This window comes from Chelonia mydas, chromosome 5 (genome assembly GCF_015237465.2).
Source record: "Chelonia mydas isolate rCheMyd1 chromosome 5, rCheMyd1.pri.v2, whole genome shotgun sequence".
In the NCBI taxonomy this organism is placed as follows: domain Eukaryota; kingdom Metazoa; phylum Chordata; order Testudines; family Cheloniidae; genus Chelonia; species Chelonia mydas.
This window is the reverse complement of record NC_051245.2, coordinates 114,316,025-114,332,149: the sequence shown is the minus strand read 5'-3', so window position 1 is coordinate 114,332,149 and position 16,125 is coordinate 114,316,025. Positions and strand designations below refer to the sequence as shown.

The following is a 16,125-nucleotide window of genomic DNA, read 5'->3' as shown; positions in this document are numbered from 1 at the left end:
CTCAGTAAGCACATGTGCCCAGACCACATGATACCAAACTCCATTTTGGGTACCTATAATTTTCCATAAACTGGGCTAGGAACTGGTCTTTGGAACAAAGGGTTCCCACTATATGTTAAAGCTATAGAAGGTGGGGTGTGACATCATCTAATGGCCTCACTCCTCCCAAAAGAGGAGAACTGGAAACACCTGAGGAACAAAGACTGAACTGGGAGAAGTGCTGGTCCCAGGCCAAGAGATTTCTATCTTGTGTAAGGAAACTTGGTGGACTGCTTGTATCACCACTCAGGCTGAGAGACTGGCTATGAATTAGTAATTTATCTAGTATGTTAGGCTTCGTATGCATTTTGCTCATTAGCTAGGTAATCTGCTTTGATCTGTTTGCTATCACTTATAATCATTTAAAATCTATCTTTTGTAGTTAATAAACTTTTTTTTTTTTTTTGCTTTATCTAAACCAGTGTGCCTTTGAATGAAGTGTCTGGGGGGAAATTTCAGCTTGGTTAACACAGGCTTGTTGCATATTCCTCTCCACATCAAGGGAGGGGCGAACTGAGTAATACATTCATACTGATCGGGGTTTTGATCAGGGTAGGACGGTACAGCTCTGGGTTCTTAGGCTGGTTATTTTGGCTGTAGCCTCTCTATTGTTGGTTCATGCAGCCTGCATGCAACTGCAGTTGGATGTGTTCCTGCCTGTGTGAATGCTGGTGAGAGTGCAGGACTGGGAGTGATCTGCAGCTTATCACAGCAACACAGTGTGAGAGGAAACCCAGGCTGGTGAGTCAGAGAGTTCAGTGGTACCCCAGGCATCGGGGGGGGGGGGGAGCGGGGAGCCCTTCACAATAGGAATGTTGGTTCTGGAGCTTAGGAACCAGGGTTACAGTCCTACTCCATTGATAAGTCTGCATAACGTTGTCTGTTGACAGCACTTGGTGGGGTTTGTGTTGAGATTATTAAACTTTCTATTATTAACTCAGGTATGTTGCTTCTGTTAATTCACTTTGGCACAGAACATGGGGATCAATCTTCAATTAGCACCCAACAATTCTATCTGAGATCAACCAGAATTAAATTTCCTAGCATTTTAATTCCCTGGAGAGAGGAGGTTAGATTCAATTTCAAGACTTGGTCTCTCAGCTCTTGGATGTAAAAAGGACTGAAATTTTTGCTTCCACATCTCAGGCACTTGTTACTCAATTTAGCATCAGGGAGCAACACAATGTATTTTGTATACATGCTTTGTTGTTCATAATAGCCTTTCATTTCAAGAAACTTGATTCTATGGACATGGCTTGTTAAACATCATATTTTATCAGAAATAATGAGTCTAGTTCCTCAGCATTGAATAGAAATAAAACTTTCCAAGAAGTATGAATAAATTCAGACTTTATTTTTCTAGATCATAAGAAAAGAGGTAGCAAAAGTTCATTGGGGGGTGCGGGGAGGTTTGGGGCACAAAGGAGTGTGGATGACCAAAATGTGTAAGGGCTTCATAATCTGGCCCAGAAGTCCTGTCTTGTTCCCTCTTCCCTGCCGTCCAGAAACAGATTTTTGGCTTGCTAGACAAGTCCAGATGGTTTGGCATGGGTTGTAAAATGTGTCTGTGACTGACATTTAAGTCAGATACCTGGAGTGGTGACTGAGTGTCTTGGCTTATGGTCTTGAGAGGATTTTAAATGTGCTTGGGGAGAAGGAGTTAAGACAAAGAATGTCTTTCAGGAGCTGGACAACATCTTGTGAGGGAAACGGTTTTGAACACAGCTGTTTTCAGGAGATCTGAGAGAGACAAATGTTGCTGCTTTTAGAACCATATGGTTGAAAGGAACCACAGGAGTCATCTAGTCTAACCTCCTGCCAAGATGCAGGATTTGTTGTGTGTAAACCATCCAAGACAGATGACTATCCAGCCTCCTTTTGAAAACCCGCAGTGTAGGAGTTTCCATGACCTCCCTAGGAAGTTTGTTCTATTGTCATACTATTCTTACAGTTAGGACATTTTCCCTCAGATTTAATCTAAATCTGCTATACTGTAGTTTGAACTCATTGCCTCTTGTCTGGTCCTCTGTAGCAAGAGAGAACAACTTTTCTCCATCTTTTTTATATCAGCCTTTAAGTATTTGAAGACTGCTATCATGTACTCCTCTTAATCTCCTTTTTTCCAAATTAAACATACCCATCTCCTTCACCCTTTGCTCATATGGCTTACATTCCAACCCTTTGATCATCTTTTTTGCTAGCCTCAAGATCCTTTCCAGTTTCTCTACATCCTTTCTATACATTGGTGACCAAAACTGGACCCAAGGCTTAACCAGTGCTGAGTAGAGCAGTACTATCACCTTCCATGACTTGCACGCTGTGCTTCTGTTAATGCAACCTTAAAATTGCGTTTGCTTTTTTTGCAACAGCATCTCAGTGTTGACTCATATTGAGGTTGCCATCCACCAGAACTCCTAGATTTTTCTCAGCAATGCTGCTGCCAAGCCAGTTATCCCCCATTCTGTATTTGTGCACTTGTTTTTTCTTCCCCAAGTATAGCACCTTACACTTGTCTTTGTTGAATTTCATTATGTAATCTATAGCCCAGTTTCCAGTTTATCAAGATCATTTTTAATTTTATCTCTATCTTGCAAAATGTTTGCAAGCCCCCTTAGCTTTGTGTCATCTGCAAATTTGATCAGTATCCTCTCTATTCCTACATCCAGGTCATTAATAAAGATGTTTTGCTCTTTAATATCCATCCCTCCTCAAAGCAGTAACAGGAACTAGACTGAATACCTATAGACCAGGAAAGAAAACATTGAACTTTTTTCCACTCAGTTTCTCCTAACAATGACATAACCACCCCTATGGCGTAAAAGCCAGAGTTTGTGAAAGAGCTCTGCTCACATTTAGACACCTGAATAAAATTTAAATAGCTAGATGAGAGCTTTTCAGTGTTGAGCTTTCTTGAAAGTCTGACCCCGAATGCCTGCTATCTTTTGTGAAGCCTTGATCCTACAATTATCTGGCTTCTGACTATAGAAAGTCAGTGCAAGTTAGTGACCTTGGCTTTTCTACTCTCATGGTATATTGAACTGCTAGCATCAGTTTGTTTGGAGCTGAATACTTTGGTATAAAAATCACTTAGAATGCGATTACAGCATCACTGCTTTTCAATGTAAATTAGCTGTCAACTATGTGTGTGTCTCACAATTAAATTGATTTGTTTCAGATTTTGTGTGAGCAAGGACTGTTATCAGATAACTGAAGATGACTGAAATCCATAAATAAGCAAACTTATGTTTACCAAAACTTAATAAATGTAGCATGAATGGCTTTGATTCACTCCAGTTTCTTTCTAAGATGCCAATAATGGAGCAGATTAGTAGAAACAGATCTTTCAAGACTCATTGGGTAAGATCCAAGTGGACACTATTAATGAATAACATTCATTATTCAAATTATGATCTTGCAAAGGTAGAAATCGAGCAAAGTGTAATACAAACTTTCCATTCTGATGCTAGTAAGCAGGCTAGAGGTTTCAAACACACAATTCATAATTAGCCTTCGGGGGGAGGGAGGGGCTTTAAACAAATAAAACCACAACCACATCTTTCGTATCCTTTCAAGACACTGGCTTTTGACAGTAAAGCAACCTATATTTCGAATTCCAAAGCATCACCATATTTGAATGTGCATTCAAAGTCACTTGACATGATCCTATTCTAGGAGCTATAGGCTGACCCCATATAGATATATCTAAGAGCTGCACAATGATTAATATGGCAGGCTATAACAATTGTTTTATTTCTAAGCAATGAAACAAATCTGTAATTTCAGATGTAGCAGTTTGGGAATATTATTAGTAGTCCTATTATCAATCATCCATAATAAATTGTATTATGTTGTAGAATATGACTTATGTAAAATGTGAGCTGTCTGGTGGTAGGTAAGCTTAAAAGCTTGTGTTTATAACCAAGAAACATATTTTGAGTAGGGCTGCCAACTTCTTAATCACACAAAACTGAACACCCTTGCCCCACCCCCTGCCTTGCCCCTTCTCCAAGGCCCCGCCCCCGATCACTCCATCCCCCCTCTCTGTCACTCACTCTCCCCCACTCTCACTCGCTCGCTCATTTTCACTGGGCTGGGATAGGGGATTGGGATGTGGGAGGGGATGAGGGCTCTGGCTGGGGGTGCGGGCTCTGGGGTGGGCCAGAGATGAGGGGTTTGGGGTGCAGGAGGGTGCTCCGTGCTGGGGGGTGGAGTCGAGGGGTTTGGCGTGTGGGAGGTGGCTCTCGGCTGAGGCAGGGGCTTGGGGTATGGGCTGTGGGCATAAGCTCCAGGGTGGGGCCAGAAATGAGGGAATCAGGGTGCAGGAGGGGGCTCTGGGCTGGGCAGGGGTTTGGGGTGCAGGAAGGGGTGAGGGGTGCAGGCTCTAGGCGGTGCTTACCTGGGGCAGGAGCTTCCAGCAAGTGGCAGCATGGCTCTCGGCTCCTAGGCAGAGGTGTGGTCAGGAGCCTCTGCCCGCAGCCTCTGCCTGCAGCCTCTGCCTGCAAGTGCCACCCCCACAACTCCCATTGGCTGCGGTTCACAGCCAATGGGGTCTGTGGAGCCAGGGCTCAGAGCAGGGGCAGCTTGCAGAGCCTCCCTGGGTGAGCCTCCACCTAGGAGCCAAAGGACATGTTGCTGCTTCTAGGAAGCTTTGTGGAGCCAGGTATGGAGCCTGCCAGCCCCACCAACTGGACACCTGGCAACCCTAATTTTGACGCTTCTCTTAAACACAAACTCTTCTCAACATACATACATATGTTGTATATGGTTTCAGTTTAACAATATTATATGATGCTAAGTACTTTCTATATTACCATACAGAGTACTCAGAAGACAATGTAAACAAATAGATTTCTTAGAAATGCAAATGGCTTGCATGTAAAGAACTGAGAGGCGTGTGTGTAACTAAATACCTTCACCTAAACATTAAAGGCATAGGATATAACTGGTTAAGCAAAACTGTAGGACCAGAGAGGCAGACTTTCACTGCTCACTTCATGCCTGCTCAGTCCTTTAAAATATGGTGTGGTGTTGGACAGGTTTTTTTTTCAATTTTCCAAGCATCTGAAATACGTTGAATTAGATAATATTATTTGCCTACCATCCTTAGACTGTGTATCCCAACAGATATAGTACCGGCTCTGTTTTCCTGCTCTAGACAAATATTGAAATGTATGTTTCACCTAACACTAGAAATGGCTGGAGTGGGATGGTCCCAAAATTTTGAATTTCTAATATTTCACTGAGCCCTGAGAGCAGTAAAGATTCAAATCCAGATTCTACATTCAAAGCAAACTATCAGAGAGATGGTTTTCATGACCACTTCCAACCACCAAACATCTCCAGGGGTCTATTGCTCACACAGCTTCCTCTTCCTGTTGGGGCCTTTATAGAGTCCTTGTACCCAATGAGAGTTCTGCCTGCCCATCCAGTCATGGGCATTGGCCATGGCTTCTGTGGCTTATCAGCATCAGCACTAAGACTGTTGGTCATGTAGCCTTTTATTTTATTTAAAGTGAATTTTATAATGTGGTATTACACTACCATGGGTTCGGCTCGGGCAGCTACAGTTTCAAGCTTAACAGAGCGAAAATCACCTTTGCTACTTGCTTCAAATTTAGAATCTCTAGGAATACATAAGGACCAAGGCTGGTGACCACTCATACATTCACAAGTACAAGGTCTCGTCTGTTTTACAAGTTTTATTAAAGTTACAATTAGTTATGATTACCCAAGCATATAGAAATTCTATACAGACCTATGCACAAGTTATAAATATAGTTAGACTCCCATCCTTAACAATAGGTCTGATGGGTCTCTCATGGCTTGATCATCAGAGAGGGATGGCTCCTGCTGGAAACTCCTATAGGGAGCTCAATTTTCCCATTCTGGGCATCCCCTTTTTATAATGTGATTCTGTCTATACCTACATTCTGCGCATGTCCATTAAATGTCAGCCCTCTTTTCTCTTATTGGTCTGTGTTCCCTGGAAGCTTAAGGGACCCCAATTTTCTATAGGCTGTGTAATTTCTCATACAAAATGGGAAATGACTGCCTAGGAAGGAGTACTGCGGAAAGGGATCTGGGGATCATAGTGGACCACAAGCTAAATATAAGACAACAGTATAACGCTGTTGCAAAAAAAGTGAACATCATTCTGGGATGTATTAGCAGGAGTGTTGTAAGCAAGACACGAGAAGTAATTCTTCCACTCTACTCTGCGCTGATTAGGCCTCAACTGGAGTATTGTGTCCAGCTCAAATTGGAGAGAATCCAGAGAAGAGCAACAAAAATGATTAAAGGTCTAGGAAACATGACCTGTGAGGGAAGATTGGAAAAAAATGGGTTTGTTTTGTCTGGAAAAGAGAAGGCTGAGGGGGACATAACAGCTTTCAAGTACGTAAAAAGTTGTTACAAGGAAGAGGGAGAACAATTGTTTTTCTTAACCTCTGAGGATAGGACAATGGGCTTAAATTGCAGTGACGGAGATTTAGGATGGACATTAGGAAAAACTTCCTGTCAGGGTGGTTAAGCACTGGAATAAATTGCTTAGGGAGGTTGTGGAATCTCCATCATTGGAGATTTTTAAGAGCAGGTTAGACAAACACCTGTCAGGGATGGTCTGGATAGTACTTAGTCCTGCCGTGCATCCAGGGGGCTGGATTAGATAACCTCTTGAGGTCCCTTCCAGTCCTACGATTGTATGATTTATTCTCATTAGCATCGACGCACAACATGTATCCTGTGGTTAAGACACATGTCAGCGATAGATGCGCTTTTACATCTAATGTTAATCTGGGTAATTTTTTGCAGTCTTATCAGTTGGTATCTCTTTTCCCATAATCTTAGGGAATCAGGTTATTTTCCGGTCATTTATGTAATCATTTCTTGTCTCCAAGACCTAAAATAGCTAAGCTAAAGTCTTGCAGGCCTCAGTCTACAGGTTCTTGCATTTCAGCTTCTCTTACTCATGTCAAATACTTGGTTCCTCTAAATACTGATCAATCTTAAACTTTTATAATCCTACAAATTAACTCTTATTGACATACAATGAATATATGTAATATAATAGATTGATTAATCATAACCTCTCACAATAAATGGATAATAAGTTATATTATTGGCTACAGTCAGGGCAACAGTTCAGTGCATCGCTGTGGAGTCGTGGCTAAGGATGTCACCTAAGGATCTAGTGGGCCTGGCTTTAAAAGTGGGGCTCTGACACTATTCCTCTGTCTTAATTCTTCTCCTCCCCCTCCTCACACCATTTTGGATTGCATGGATGTTGTGCATTCTGAATTTGTCCAGATATACAGCCATGACTTGGAAAACCGAGGACTAAAATTCAAGATACTAGGTGTTTGTGGCTTGTGTAAATATGATGATTTGCACAGATGAATGCATGAATATATTGCTAATCATAAAACTGATGGTGCCCAAGCATTTTTAAGAAATGAACTTGAGAGTATATGCAGAGAATTGTTTGTCCTACAGAAAATATTCAGAGCTTCACTGAGAAGTAAAGGGTGAGTGGAGTGCTAATTATAGTTGCACAAGGATGACTTGTCAAGAAAAAAGGTGCACAGGCTGGTTCCATTCAATCTGGACTTCACACAAATGAAAACATAGATTTAGGGGCAGTTTGTGAACCCCTCAGATGATCTGTGCTAATAACTGATTTTTTGGTTCTATCTTTTTTTTTTCAGGTCATTTTTGAGGTTTTAAAAATTTCTTAATAAATGGAAGCACATTTTGAAACCCAGTCATCAAGAATAGAAAAAAAGGAAACCATTATCAAAATATAGAAACAGAACATTTCATATATTTTTCTGAAATGTTCAATCAAAATAATTCAGCAAATTCAGTATGAATTTGTGAAATGTTTCAGTCTTGAGTCTGCATTCTTCAGTGGAAAAAAAATTTTAGATGAAAAAACTTCACCTTGCTGTACCCATGATTCCAAGGGTGAGCATTTATCCACATGTTATCACCATGGAACCATGGAGACACAATCTAGCCCTAAGAAAAGACCATTTGGATCTACAAGCAATCTCTTATAACAGACTTCTCTCTGATTTTTAGATCTTTGCCTTCTGTAACATTAGACATGATCTATCTAGATTTAGTAAGGCTTTTGATACAATCCCATATAACATTCTTATAAGCAAATTAGGGAAATGTAGTCTAGATGAAATTACTATTAATTGGTGAATAACTGGTTGAAATTACTATTAATTGGTGCATAACTACTCAGAGTAGTTATTAATGGTTGGCTGTCAAACAGTGAGGGTGTACCTAGTGGGGTCCTGCAGGGTTCAGTCCTGGGTCTGGTACTATTCAATATTTTCATTAATGACCTGGATAATGAAATAGAGAGTATGCTTCTAGAATCTGCAGATGATGCCAAGCTAGGAGGAGTTGCATACACTTTGGAGGACAGGATTAGAATTCTAAACAACCTTCACAAATTGGAGGATTGGTCTGAAATCAACAAGATGAAATTCAGTAAAGATAAGTAGAAAGTTCACCACTTAGGAAGGAAAAATCAAATGCACAGCTACAAATGGGGAATAACTAGGTGGAAGTACTTCTGAAAAGGATCTCGGAGTTATAGTGGATAACAAATTGAATGAGAGTCAACAACATGACGCTGCTGCAAAAAATCTAATATTCTGGAGTGTATTAAGATTTAGTTGGGGTTGGACTAGATGACCTCCTGAGGTCTTTTCCAACCCTAATCTTCTATGATTCTATGAATGGGAGTATCATATGTAAAACATGAAAGGCAATTGACCCACACTACTCCAGCACTGGTGAGGGCTCAGCTGGAGTACTGTATCCAATTCTGGACACCACACTTTAGAAAAGATGAGGACAAACTGGAGAGAATCAAGAGAAGATTTTAAAAAATGTTAAAATCTTTAGGACACCTGACCTGTGAGGTCAGGTTAAAAAACTGAGCATGTTAAGTCTTGAGAAAAGAACCAGAGGGGACCTGATAAGTCTTCAAATACATTAAGATCTGTTATAAAAGGGATGAGGATCAATTGTTCTCCATGGTCACTGAAGGTAGGACCAGAAGTAATGCACTTAGTCTGCAGGAAGGAAGCCTTGATGACCTCTCAAGGTCCCTTCCAGCCCTACATTTCTTAGTTGTTTGAACATTTAAAGCAACAGGCTTATTGAAGAAAATGTTCGCATAGAGATGCTAGCTTAAATAAAACTTAAATGAACTACTCGCAATGTTTGTTTCACTTTTGAGATATCGCTACAATAGCCATCCAAGAATTATTTTAATAAGGAGTGATAATATCCTATCATTTTTAAGAGTAATTAATTGACCCATATATATGGCACAACCTTCAAATGATGAATCATCCCAAGATATGAAACTCATTTCACTTCATAAAATTAAAAGAAGATATGGTTTAAAACGTCATTCTTGGATATATGAGCAGAATCCATAAAATCTATCCTCCAAAACAGACCTGAACTTAGGAATATGCTAAAGTTGGACAAATTGAAAACTTTTTTTTTGCTCAAGGTGTAAAGATTTAATGTAGCTCATAAACATTTACCTAAAGGTAGATGTGACATCTCTGATACCATGGAGTGCTGATTTAGTAAATGTTTAATTTTTAATTGTAAGCGCTGTTTTGTTTGTTTGGGTTTGGTTTTGTTCAACATGCTGATTTAACTCCTCCCATACAGTAGTTATGCATGACAAAACATGATGGCAAATGGGTTTTCATATTCTCTTGCCTTCCATTAGACATGTTCAAAGCTGCTAGCTAAGGGCCGGACTGATTCACACTGAACATTAATTTACTCCACAAGCAGTCCCACTGGAAACTGAGGGACTATTTGTGGAACAAAGTATGTGCAAGAGGGTATCAAAATCTGGTCCTTTGTGAATGTGCAACTGATTATCTGTGAAAGTCGCAAGAAAATTGCATGTACAGTGTACAGGATATATGCCTTTGCTCATACCAATATTCACATCTAAAACAAGATGAAAATCTTTGAAAAATCGAGTCTATAATAACAACTGAACAAAAATGAAAATGTAGCAGATGTCAACAGTGCCATAGTTTTTGTCGAAACAACAAAAGTAGTTAACTTAGTGAGTTTATCTATGTTTTATTAAATAGGTGATTCTTGCCCTATTTTTCAATTGTCCTTTAAGTTATTCTACTGTTCTGAAATCATCTGAGTATTTGAAAGAGAATTTCCCTGAGGGCAAGTTAGTCTCTCTACACAGGGCTATTGCACCTTCCTTTGAAGTGTTGAGCACCAGCTGTGTTACAGAAAGGATACTGTACTAGATGGACCACTAATCTGATTCAGTTTGAAAGATCCTATGATTAGGGTTGCCAACCCTCCAGGATTGGCCTGGAGTCTCCCGGAACCAGTGTTGATCTCCTGGTGAGTATTGAAAGCAATCTGGGAGATTTTAAGAAAATGACATTATATTATGTTGTGGGGAAAAAATCTCCTGGAATAGCTTCGGCCAGAGTTAGCTACCCTACCTATGATGGTGGTCTTTCCAAGGTATTTGTTGCTTAATTTAATTTGATAAAGCATCCATCTTCCAGTACAGCCTCATGATTTCCATTGTTGTACACTGGTTAAGTGTATCTGACCATGTTTCCTTCCAATGGCTGGTGCAGGTGAACGGTAAGAGCTGCATACTCAGTTAATGGACTTACTCTTTAGGTCCAGGGGTGGGCCTTGTGTTGAAACTCGCTGGTTCTATTCCTGCTGACAGCCCGTGGTGTCTGTTAGATATATGGTCACAGAGTCTTACATTATACAAATCAGCGCCAATTCAGGTAAAATCACTCAGTAGAAAGGGGGAGGGGAGGAAATAGCTCCAGAATTAAAATCTGAGGCCTGATCTGGCTCTCACTGTGGTGTCAAAACTCTAAGTGCTCTGAGAGCAGGATTGAGATCTTAGTGGGTTGATGGGAGCGTGTGTGTGTGACTCACATTAAGTTGCAAGTTTATGTTTTATAACTTTGTAGTCTTGCCCTGAATAATATCCGTTAAATTCTCATTTCAAAAAGAAGATATTGGCAGCATTGTGACTTAAAACCTAACCCAACGTCCCCCCTTCATACAAACCAAATGCAAATTCTTTTTTAAATGAAGAATTCTGAAAAAATTTACCCTTGAAATCCACAAAATCTTGATAATTTCTGCATTGCTTGAATAAACTGTGGTTTCATAGCCATTTTTAATAGGCTTAAATAGGCTCAAAGAATGGGACAGTGGATCTTTAAATGTTGCAGTTAACTAGTAAATGGTATAATTTTCCCTTCACTTCCCTTCATTGCCTCTAATTAGCACCTTTTGAATTAAAACTATTAGTAATTTTTTTTCAAAAGGTGCTATTACAGATAACTATAATACATCGTCAGTTCAAGAGGTAATTAAATTTTAAAAGATATAATAAGACTGAATTTAATAAAAAGCATTGCTTATTATAGGGCTGATTTTACCCTGAGGGCTTGTCTTCGCTATTGGTGAGATGGACGCTTCTATGAAGACCCACTAAATCGACGGCAGAGCGCTCTCCGGTCGAAACCCGGTACTTCACCTCTCCCAGAAAAGTAAGGGAAGTCAACCGGAGAGAGTCTCACATTGACGCAGTGCAGTGAAGACACCGGGATAAGTCGACCTAAGCTACATTGATCCCAGCTACGTTATTCACGTAGCTGGTGTAGCGTAATTTAGGTTGACTTACCCCAGTAGCGAAGACAAGCCCTAAGAGGAAGCAGAGGCCTGTACAACTTGCTGTCAATTTCATTTTAAAAGCTAATTACAAATTTATTTGGCAAAATAAAATCCATCTCATTTCTCGCTGTTCAGCTAGTAACTAAATAGTGTAACTATGGCAGAGTGGGTGTTGCCTTCAAGGTTGTCTGTACAAATAGCATCAGAATATACCCCTTTATTTGATATCTATTGTGTGAATTATTTTTCATCAACTGTATGCATCCCTTATGAGATTTCAGCTTTTTACACACCATGCATGGGTGAATATTGCACCTGAAGATTATCATAAAATTATGCTTGATAAATAAAATATATAATTTAATATTCCCTTATAGAGAAATGAGAGCATTTGCTTTAATATAATCAAAAATTGTTTTTGTTTTTTACCTTGAGCAACCCTGTTAGTTAGCCAAGTTAAACAAGTAGAGCTTTGTACATAGTTTTGTTGACAGTAGTTAGCTAGTGAAGTAGTTGTTAAGCACTGAAGTTAGTAAGTTAGGGTCCCAGTGGGGACTTTGCGCCCAGGCGGGGCATGCCCCTGCCTCTGGTTTTTAAGCCCTGTGCTGACTGTAACAGGCCTGTCCCTCTTAGTGACCCCCCATAGCAGCTGCCTGTCTCCTTGTGGGAAGTGCTATTGTTCAGTTCAAGACGGCTGAAAGTTACACATTTTACATGTCACTTGTTTGTTTCTCTTTCTTGTATTCTGCACATTCATATTGGGGGGGAGGTCCAGTTTAAACACCATAGGTTTTTAAATTTGGTCATAAATCTACCCTGGCTAATTCAAGACTCTTTACCTTGTAAACCTATATAAAAATTAAGTATGTGAACTTCTTTAAGAAAAAATATTAAATGACTTAATGGCTCCTGAGCAGAGATGAGATCATTTTTGCAGCACACAACATTTCCAAAGCAATATGAGATTTAGAGAGTATATAGAGCCACCAAATCATAAACTGAATAATGTCCTGCTGCAAAAATGTTTCATCCTGGGCCCAACATGAACTCCTTCTGACCAGATTCTGCTCACCTTACTCATTTTTATGATCCAACTGGAGTTAATAGGACTAGTTAATTGTGTGAGTAAGATGAGCAGGGTTTGGACTAAATTTTGGACTGAACAGAGGGTTTTTTTGGACTCTTGCAATATTCTATTTGTTCAGTTATCACTGCAGGTAACTGTATTTGCTCTCTCCCACCCCTCCAACTCATTTAAATCCTCATTCCAAAAGGATTAAGGGGGAACACAAGTAGGGATTCCAAGAACAAACTGGAAAGACAGAGAAGAGAGAATGTGGAAATGACTGCTTGAGAAGAGGATTAGTAGCTTGTGTGTCTTAAATATGAACATGCCAACCAGTCCACATATGGGGCAGCCCTTTTCTTCTTGCAGTGCTCCAGCAAACCTGTAGTGAAGGTAGCAGTTGTCAGAATAAAGTGGAACCCTTGGTTTCAGCAGAGGTAAAGTGCTGTTGGCAATTCATCCCTGTTGGGAACATAAATACAAGAAAAGATAATAAATAAGAAGACAAAAAAGGAACAGAATGCAAAGATAGAAACTAGGATAAGAGGAATCTGATGTGCAGAATAATTTTTTTGGTCTCATTAAAATGGTCCCCATGGTGTTCAGCATCCCTTCCAAACTGTAATGCTCAGTGCCAACCAAGCTCTCATTAACTTCAAAGAAAGTATTGATAATCCAATACTGAGAACTTTTGGAAAGTTCAACTTCCTTGAGTTCCTTGTGATGGGGAGACAATACCATACAACTTCAGCAGTGTTTTATATTTTTGGCATCTTTATAATAGGTTGCTATTGAATGTCTTATGCTTTTACTGGTACCTATCTAGTTAGGACTTTCATCATTGCACTGACATAACTCACCTTTCATGATAACGTAGCCTGTTTATATATTAATTAATTATATCATATTATAGTTTGTCTTTTTACTCAGTAGTTAATTCCCTTCTGCTGCCTGGATGTGAAGGGAGAAAATGGAAACAAGGATAGAATAGAGTGCAAAAAACAAAACCTGTTAGAAAATTCTTAGAAAAACAGAGAGGAATTTAGACAATTCTGGGGAGTGTTTCATGTCCCTGCCTGCAACATAATAGAACAGAATGTAATGTAAAAATAGTTACTAAGGGACTATTATTACTGATTCAATTAAAGTAAATAATGAATTCAGGTAGAAATTTTACAGTTAGATGTTGCATTACTGATTCCAGTAAAAATGTTAAGCCAAATCCAATTTATGGATTTTTTTATCATGATCAGAATATTTTAAGTGCTATAAATGGGAAGAAATGGTTGGCACCTTAGAAAATCACACTCAGAAATCCCTTTCAAATCAAATTTGTATGAACCAAGATTTGAGAGGGAGAGAAATACATAGTTACACTTCTGGGGAATGGTTTTATCATTAATGCATTCTTGTCTTCAGTGCTGTCCCATAAGGCTGTAACTCTAATCAGAGAGATCTCACTCTTCCCCATTAAGTCCACCAAAAGACATATCAGTACTTGCTCAAGTAACAAATAACCTCACCCTATTTCATTAATGAACAGCAAATGTGCATGCAATATTAAAATACAAAACTTAACGCCACTAGCAAGGTGACATCTTAACTTTGCCATTCATCAAGATGCTTTTAATTTACTACTGTTCTTCCTTCTTCCCTCCCCGCCCCTCTTTTGTTCTTAAGCCCTGATCCTATACTGGGATCGTCTAGCATGGACCTTCTCACTAATGCAGAGTGGAATGCTTTTGAGAAAAAACCCCATACAACTGGGCAGTCCAGTCATCCTCCCTCTTACACCCGCACTGAAGGCCAAATCTTGTCACACAGAATTTAAATGGATGCTGCCAACGTATAAATTACACTTGTGAGAATATTTTCTTATTCTTGTTACAAGTAACACCTAAAATTACTATAACTGGAAAAGATTAGAAGTGGGAAGTTCTTTATTTTTATGTAGTGTATTTTGTTTTTAGTCAGTTTCATGTTCCTCTGTATAATTTTAGTCAGCTTCCCCAGTCTGGATCTTTCACGCTAGAGGGGAGAAAAGAACATTTAAAAAAAAAAAAACCTAGGAAAATGTGACCACAGAAATTATCATGGGGGCTTAGACTAGTATAAACCTATTTTATTTAGTCGACTTGATTTCTCTCTCTCTCTCTCCTTTCTTAGTGCCTAGAGATCACAAGAGGATTGCATTTGCCAGATAGTAGAGACAGACATAGGAAAGGGAGGTCATATATGAATTAAGTTGAGAGTACACAGTTCTAGATAGAATCTTATTTATGGTGGAATTTGGATTCGATGACTCTGAAATCTCAAGTTTATCATTTCATACTCAAATGGTGGACATCCTGTAAAATCAGCTAATCTCATGAGAACTGGAAAGTTGGTTTCCTTCTAGTTTTGGATCTAATCCATAATGAAAATTCTCTACATCTGGATTTGAATCAAAAGAATCAAATCTGTCCCTTTTCTCCCTGAAATTCAGAGAGGTTTAGATTCCAGGTTTTAGTTTTGGACCACCTAATGCAGATTGTCTTTATTTATGCATTCAAATTGGTGTAAATGTAAAATTAGACTAAAATCACCAAATAATGCCTATTGTAAATTGTGGCAGAGACCAGGTCTTTTTTATATGTTAAAGTGACCGGCACAATGATTTTCAATCTTGATAAAGGTCTCTGGATGCTCCGACAATACAAACAAAAAAAAAGAGGAGGAGGAATGGAATAAAATTGTATCATGAAATCACGCAATATAGTAAATACTTTACTAAAACAGAATAGGTAACAAAATATCTGGATAAACTACGAAAAAGAGAAATATAACACACATTTACACACTGAAGGAACACTGATATTTGAACATGCAGAGAAGAACATGCTCTGCATCAGTACTGCGCACAACAGAAGTCTTGCTTGTGACATTAGTTTTAAGGTCTTAGTTATAATGAATATTTTCCCCCTTGAGCATTATTTAAATTGGCCATCTAATTCATCTTCTGATTTGTCCTAAATTACTTGCGGTATTTAAAAATAAATAATTTAGTATATAAATTAATAAATAAAAACAAGTAAGGTTCTCATGTAACTGAAAAAGTTGCAAGAGCTATTGATCAACTCAAGTTTTGCCACAAATATTTGTGGGTGGGGGTAGGGGGCAAACTGTGAATTTCAAGTGGTTTGATTTATATAACTGCATAACAGATCTGAAGAAGCTTTCCCCAGGCTGTTGCATAAATAACATGCCTTTTTCTTATACATATAAACAACTGAATTTAACGGACAGAC

General features: G+C 39.1%; 1 protein-coding gene across 1 annotated transcript in view; it reads left to right on the top strand.

Moving 5' to 3' along the window:
- LINGO2 (leucine rich repeat and Ig domain containing 2) overlaps positions 1–16,125 on the top strand; it is a 735,010-nt gene that overhangs the window by 196,062 nt on the left and 522,823 nt on the right. The gene's annotated exons all lie outside the window — the stretch shown is intronic.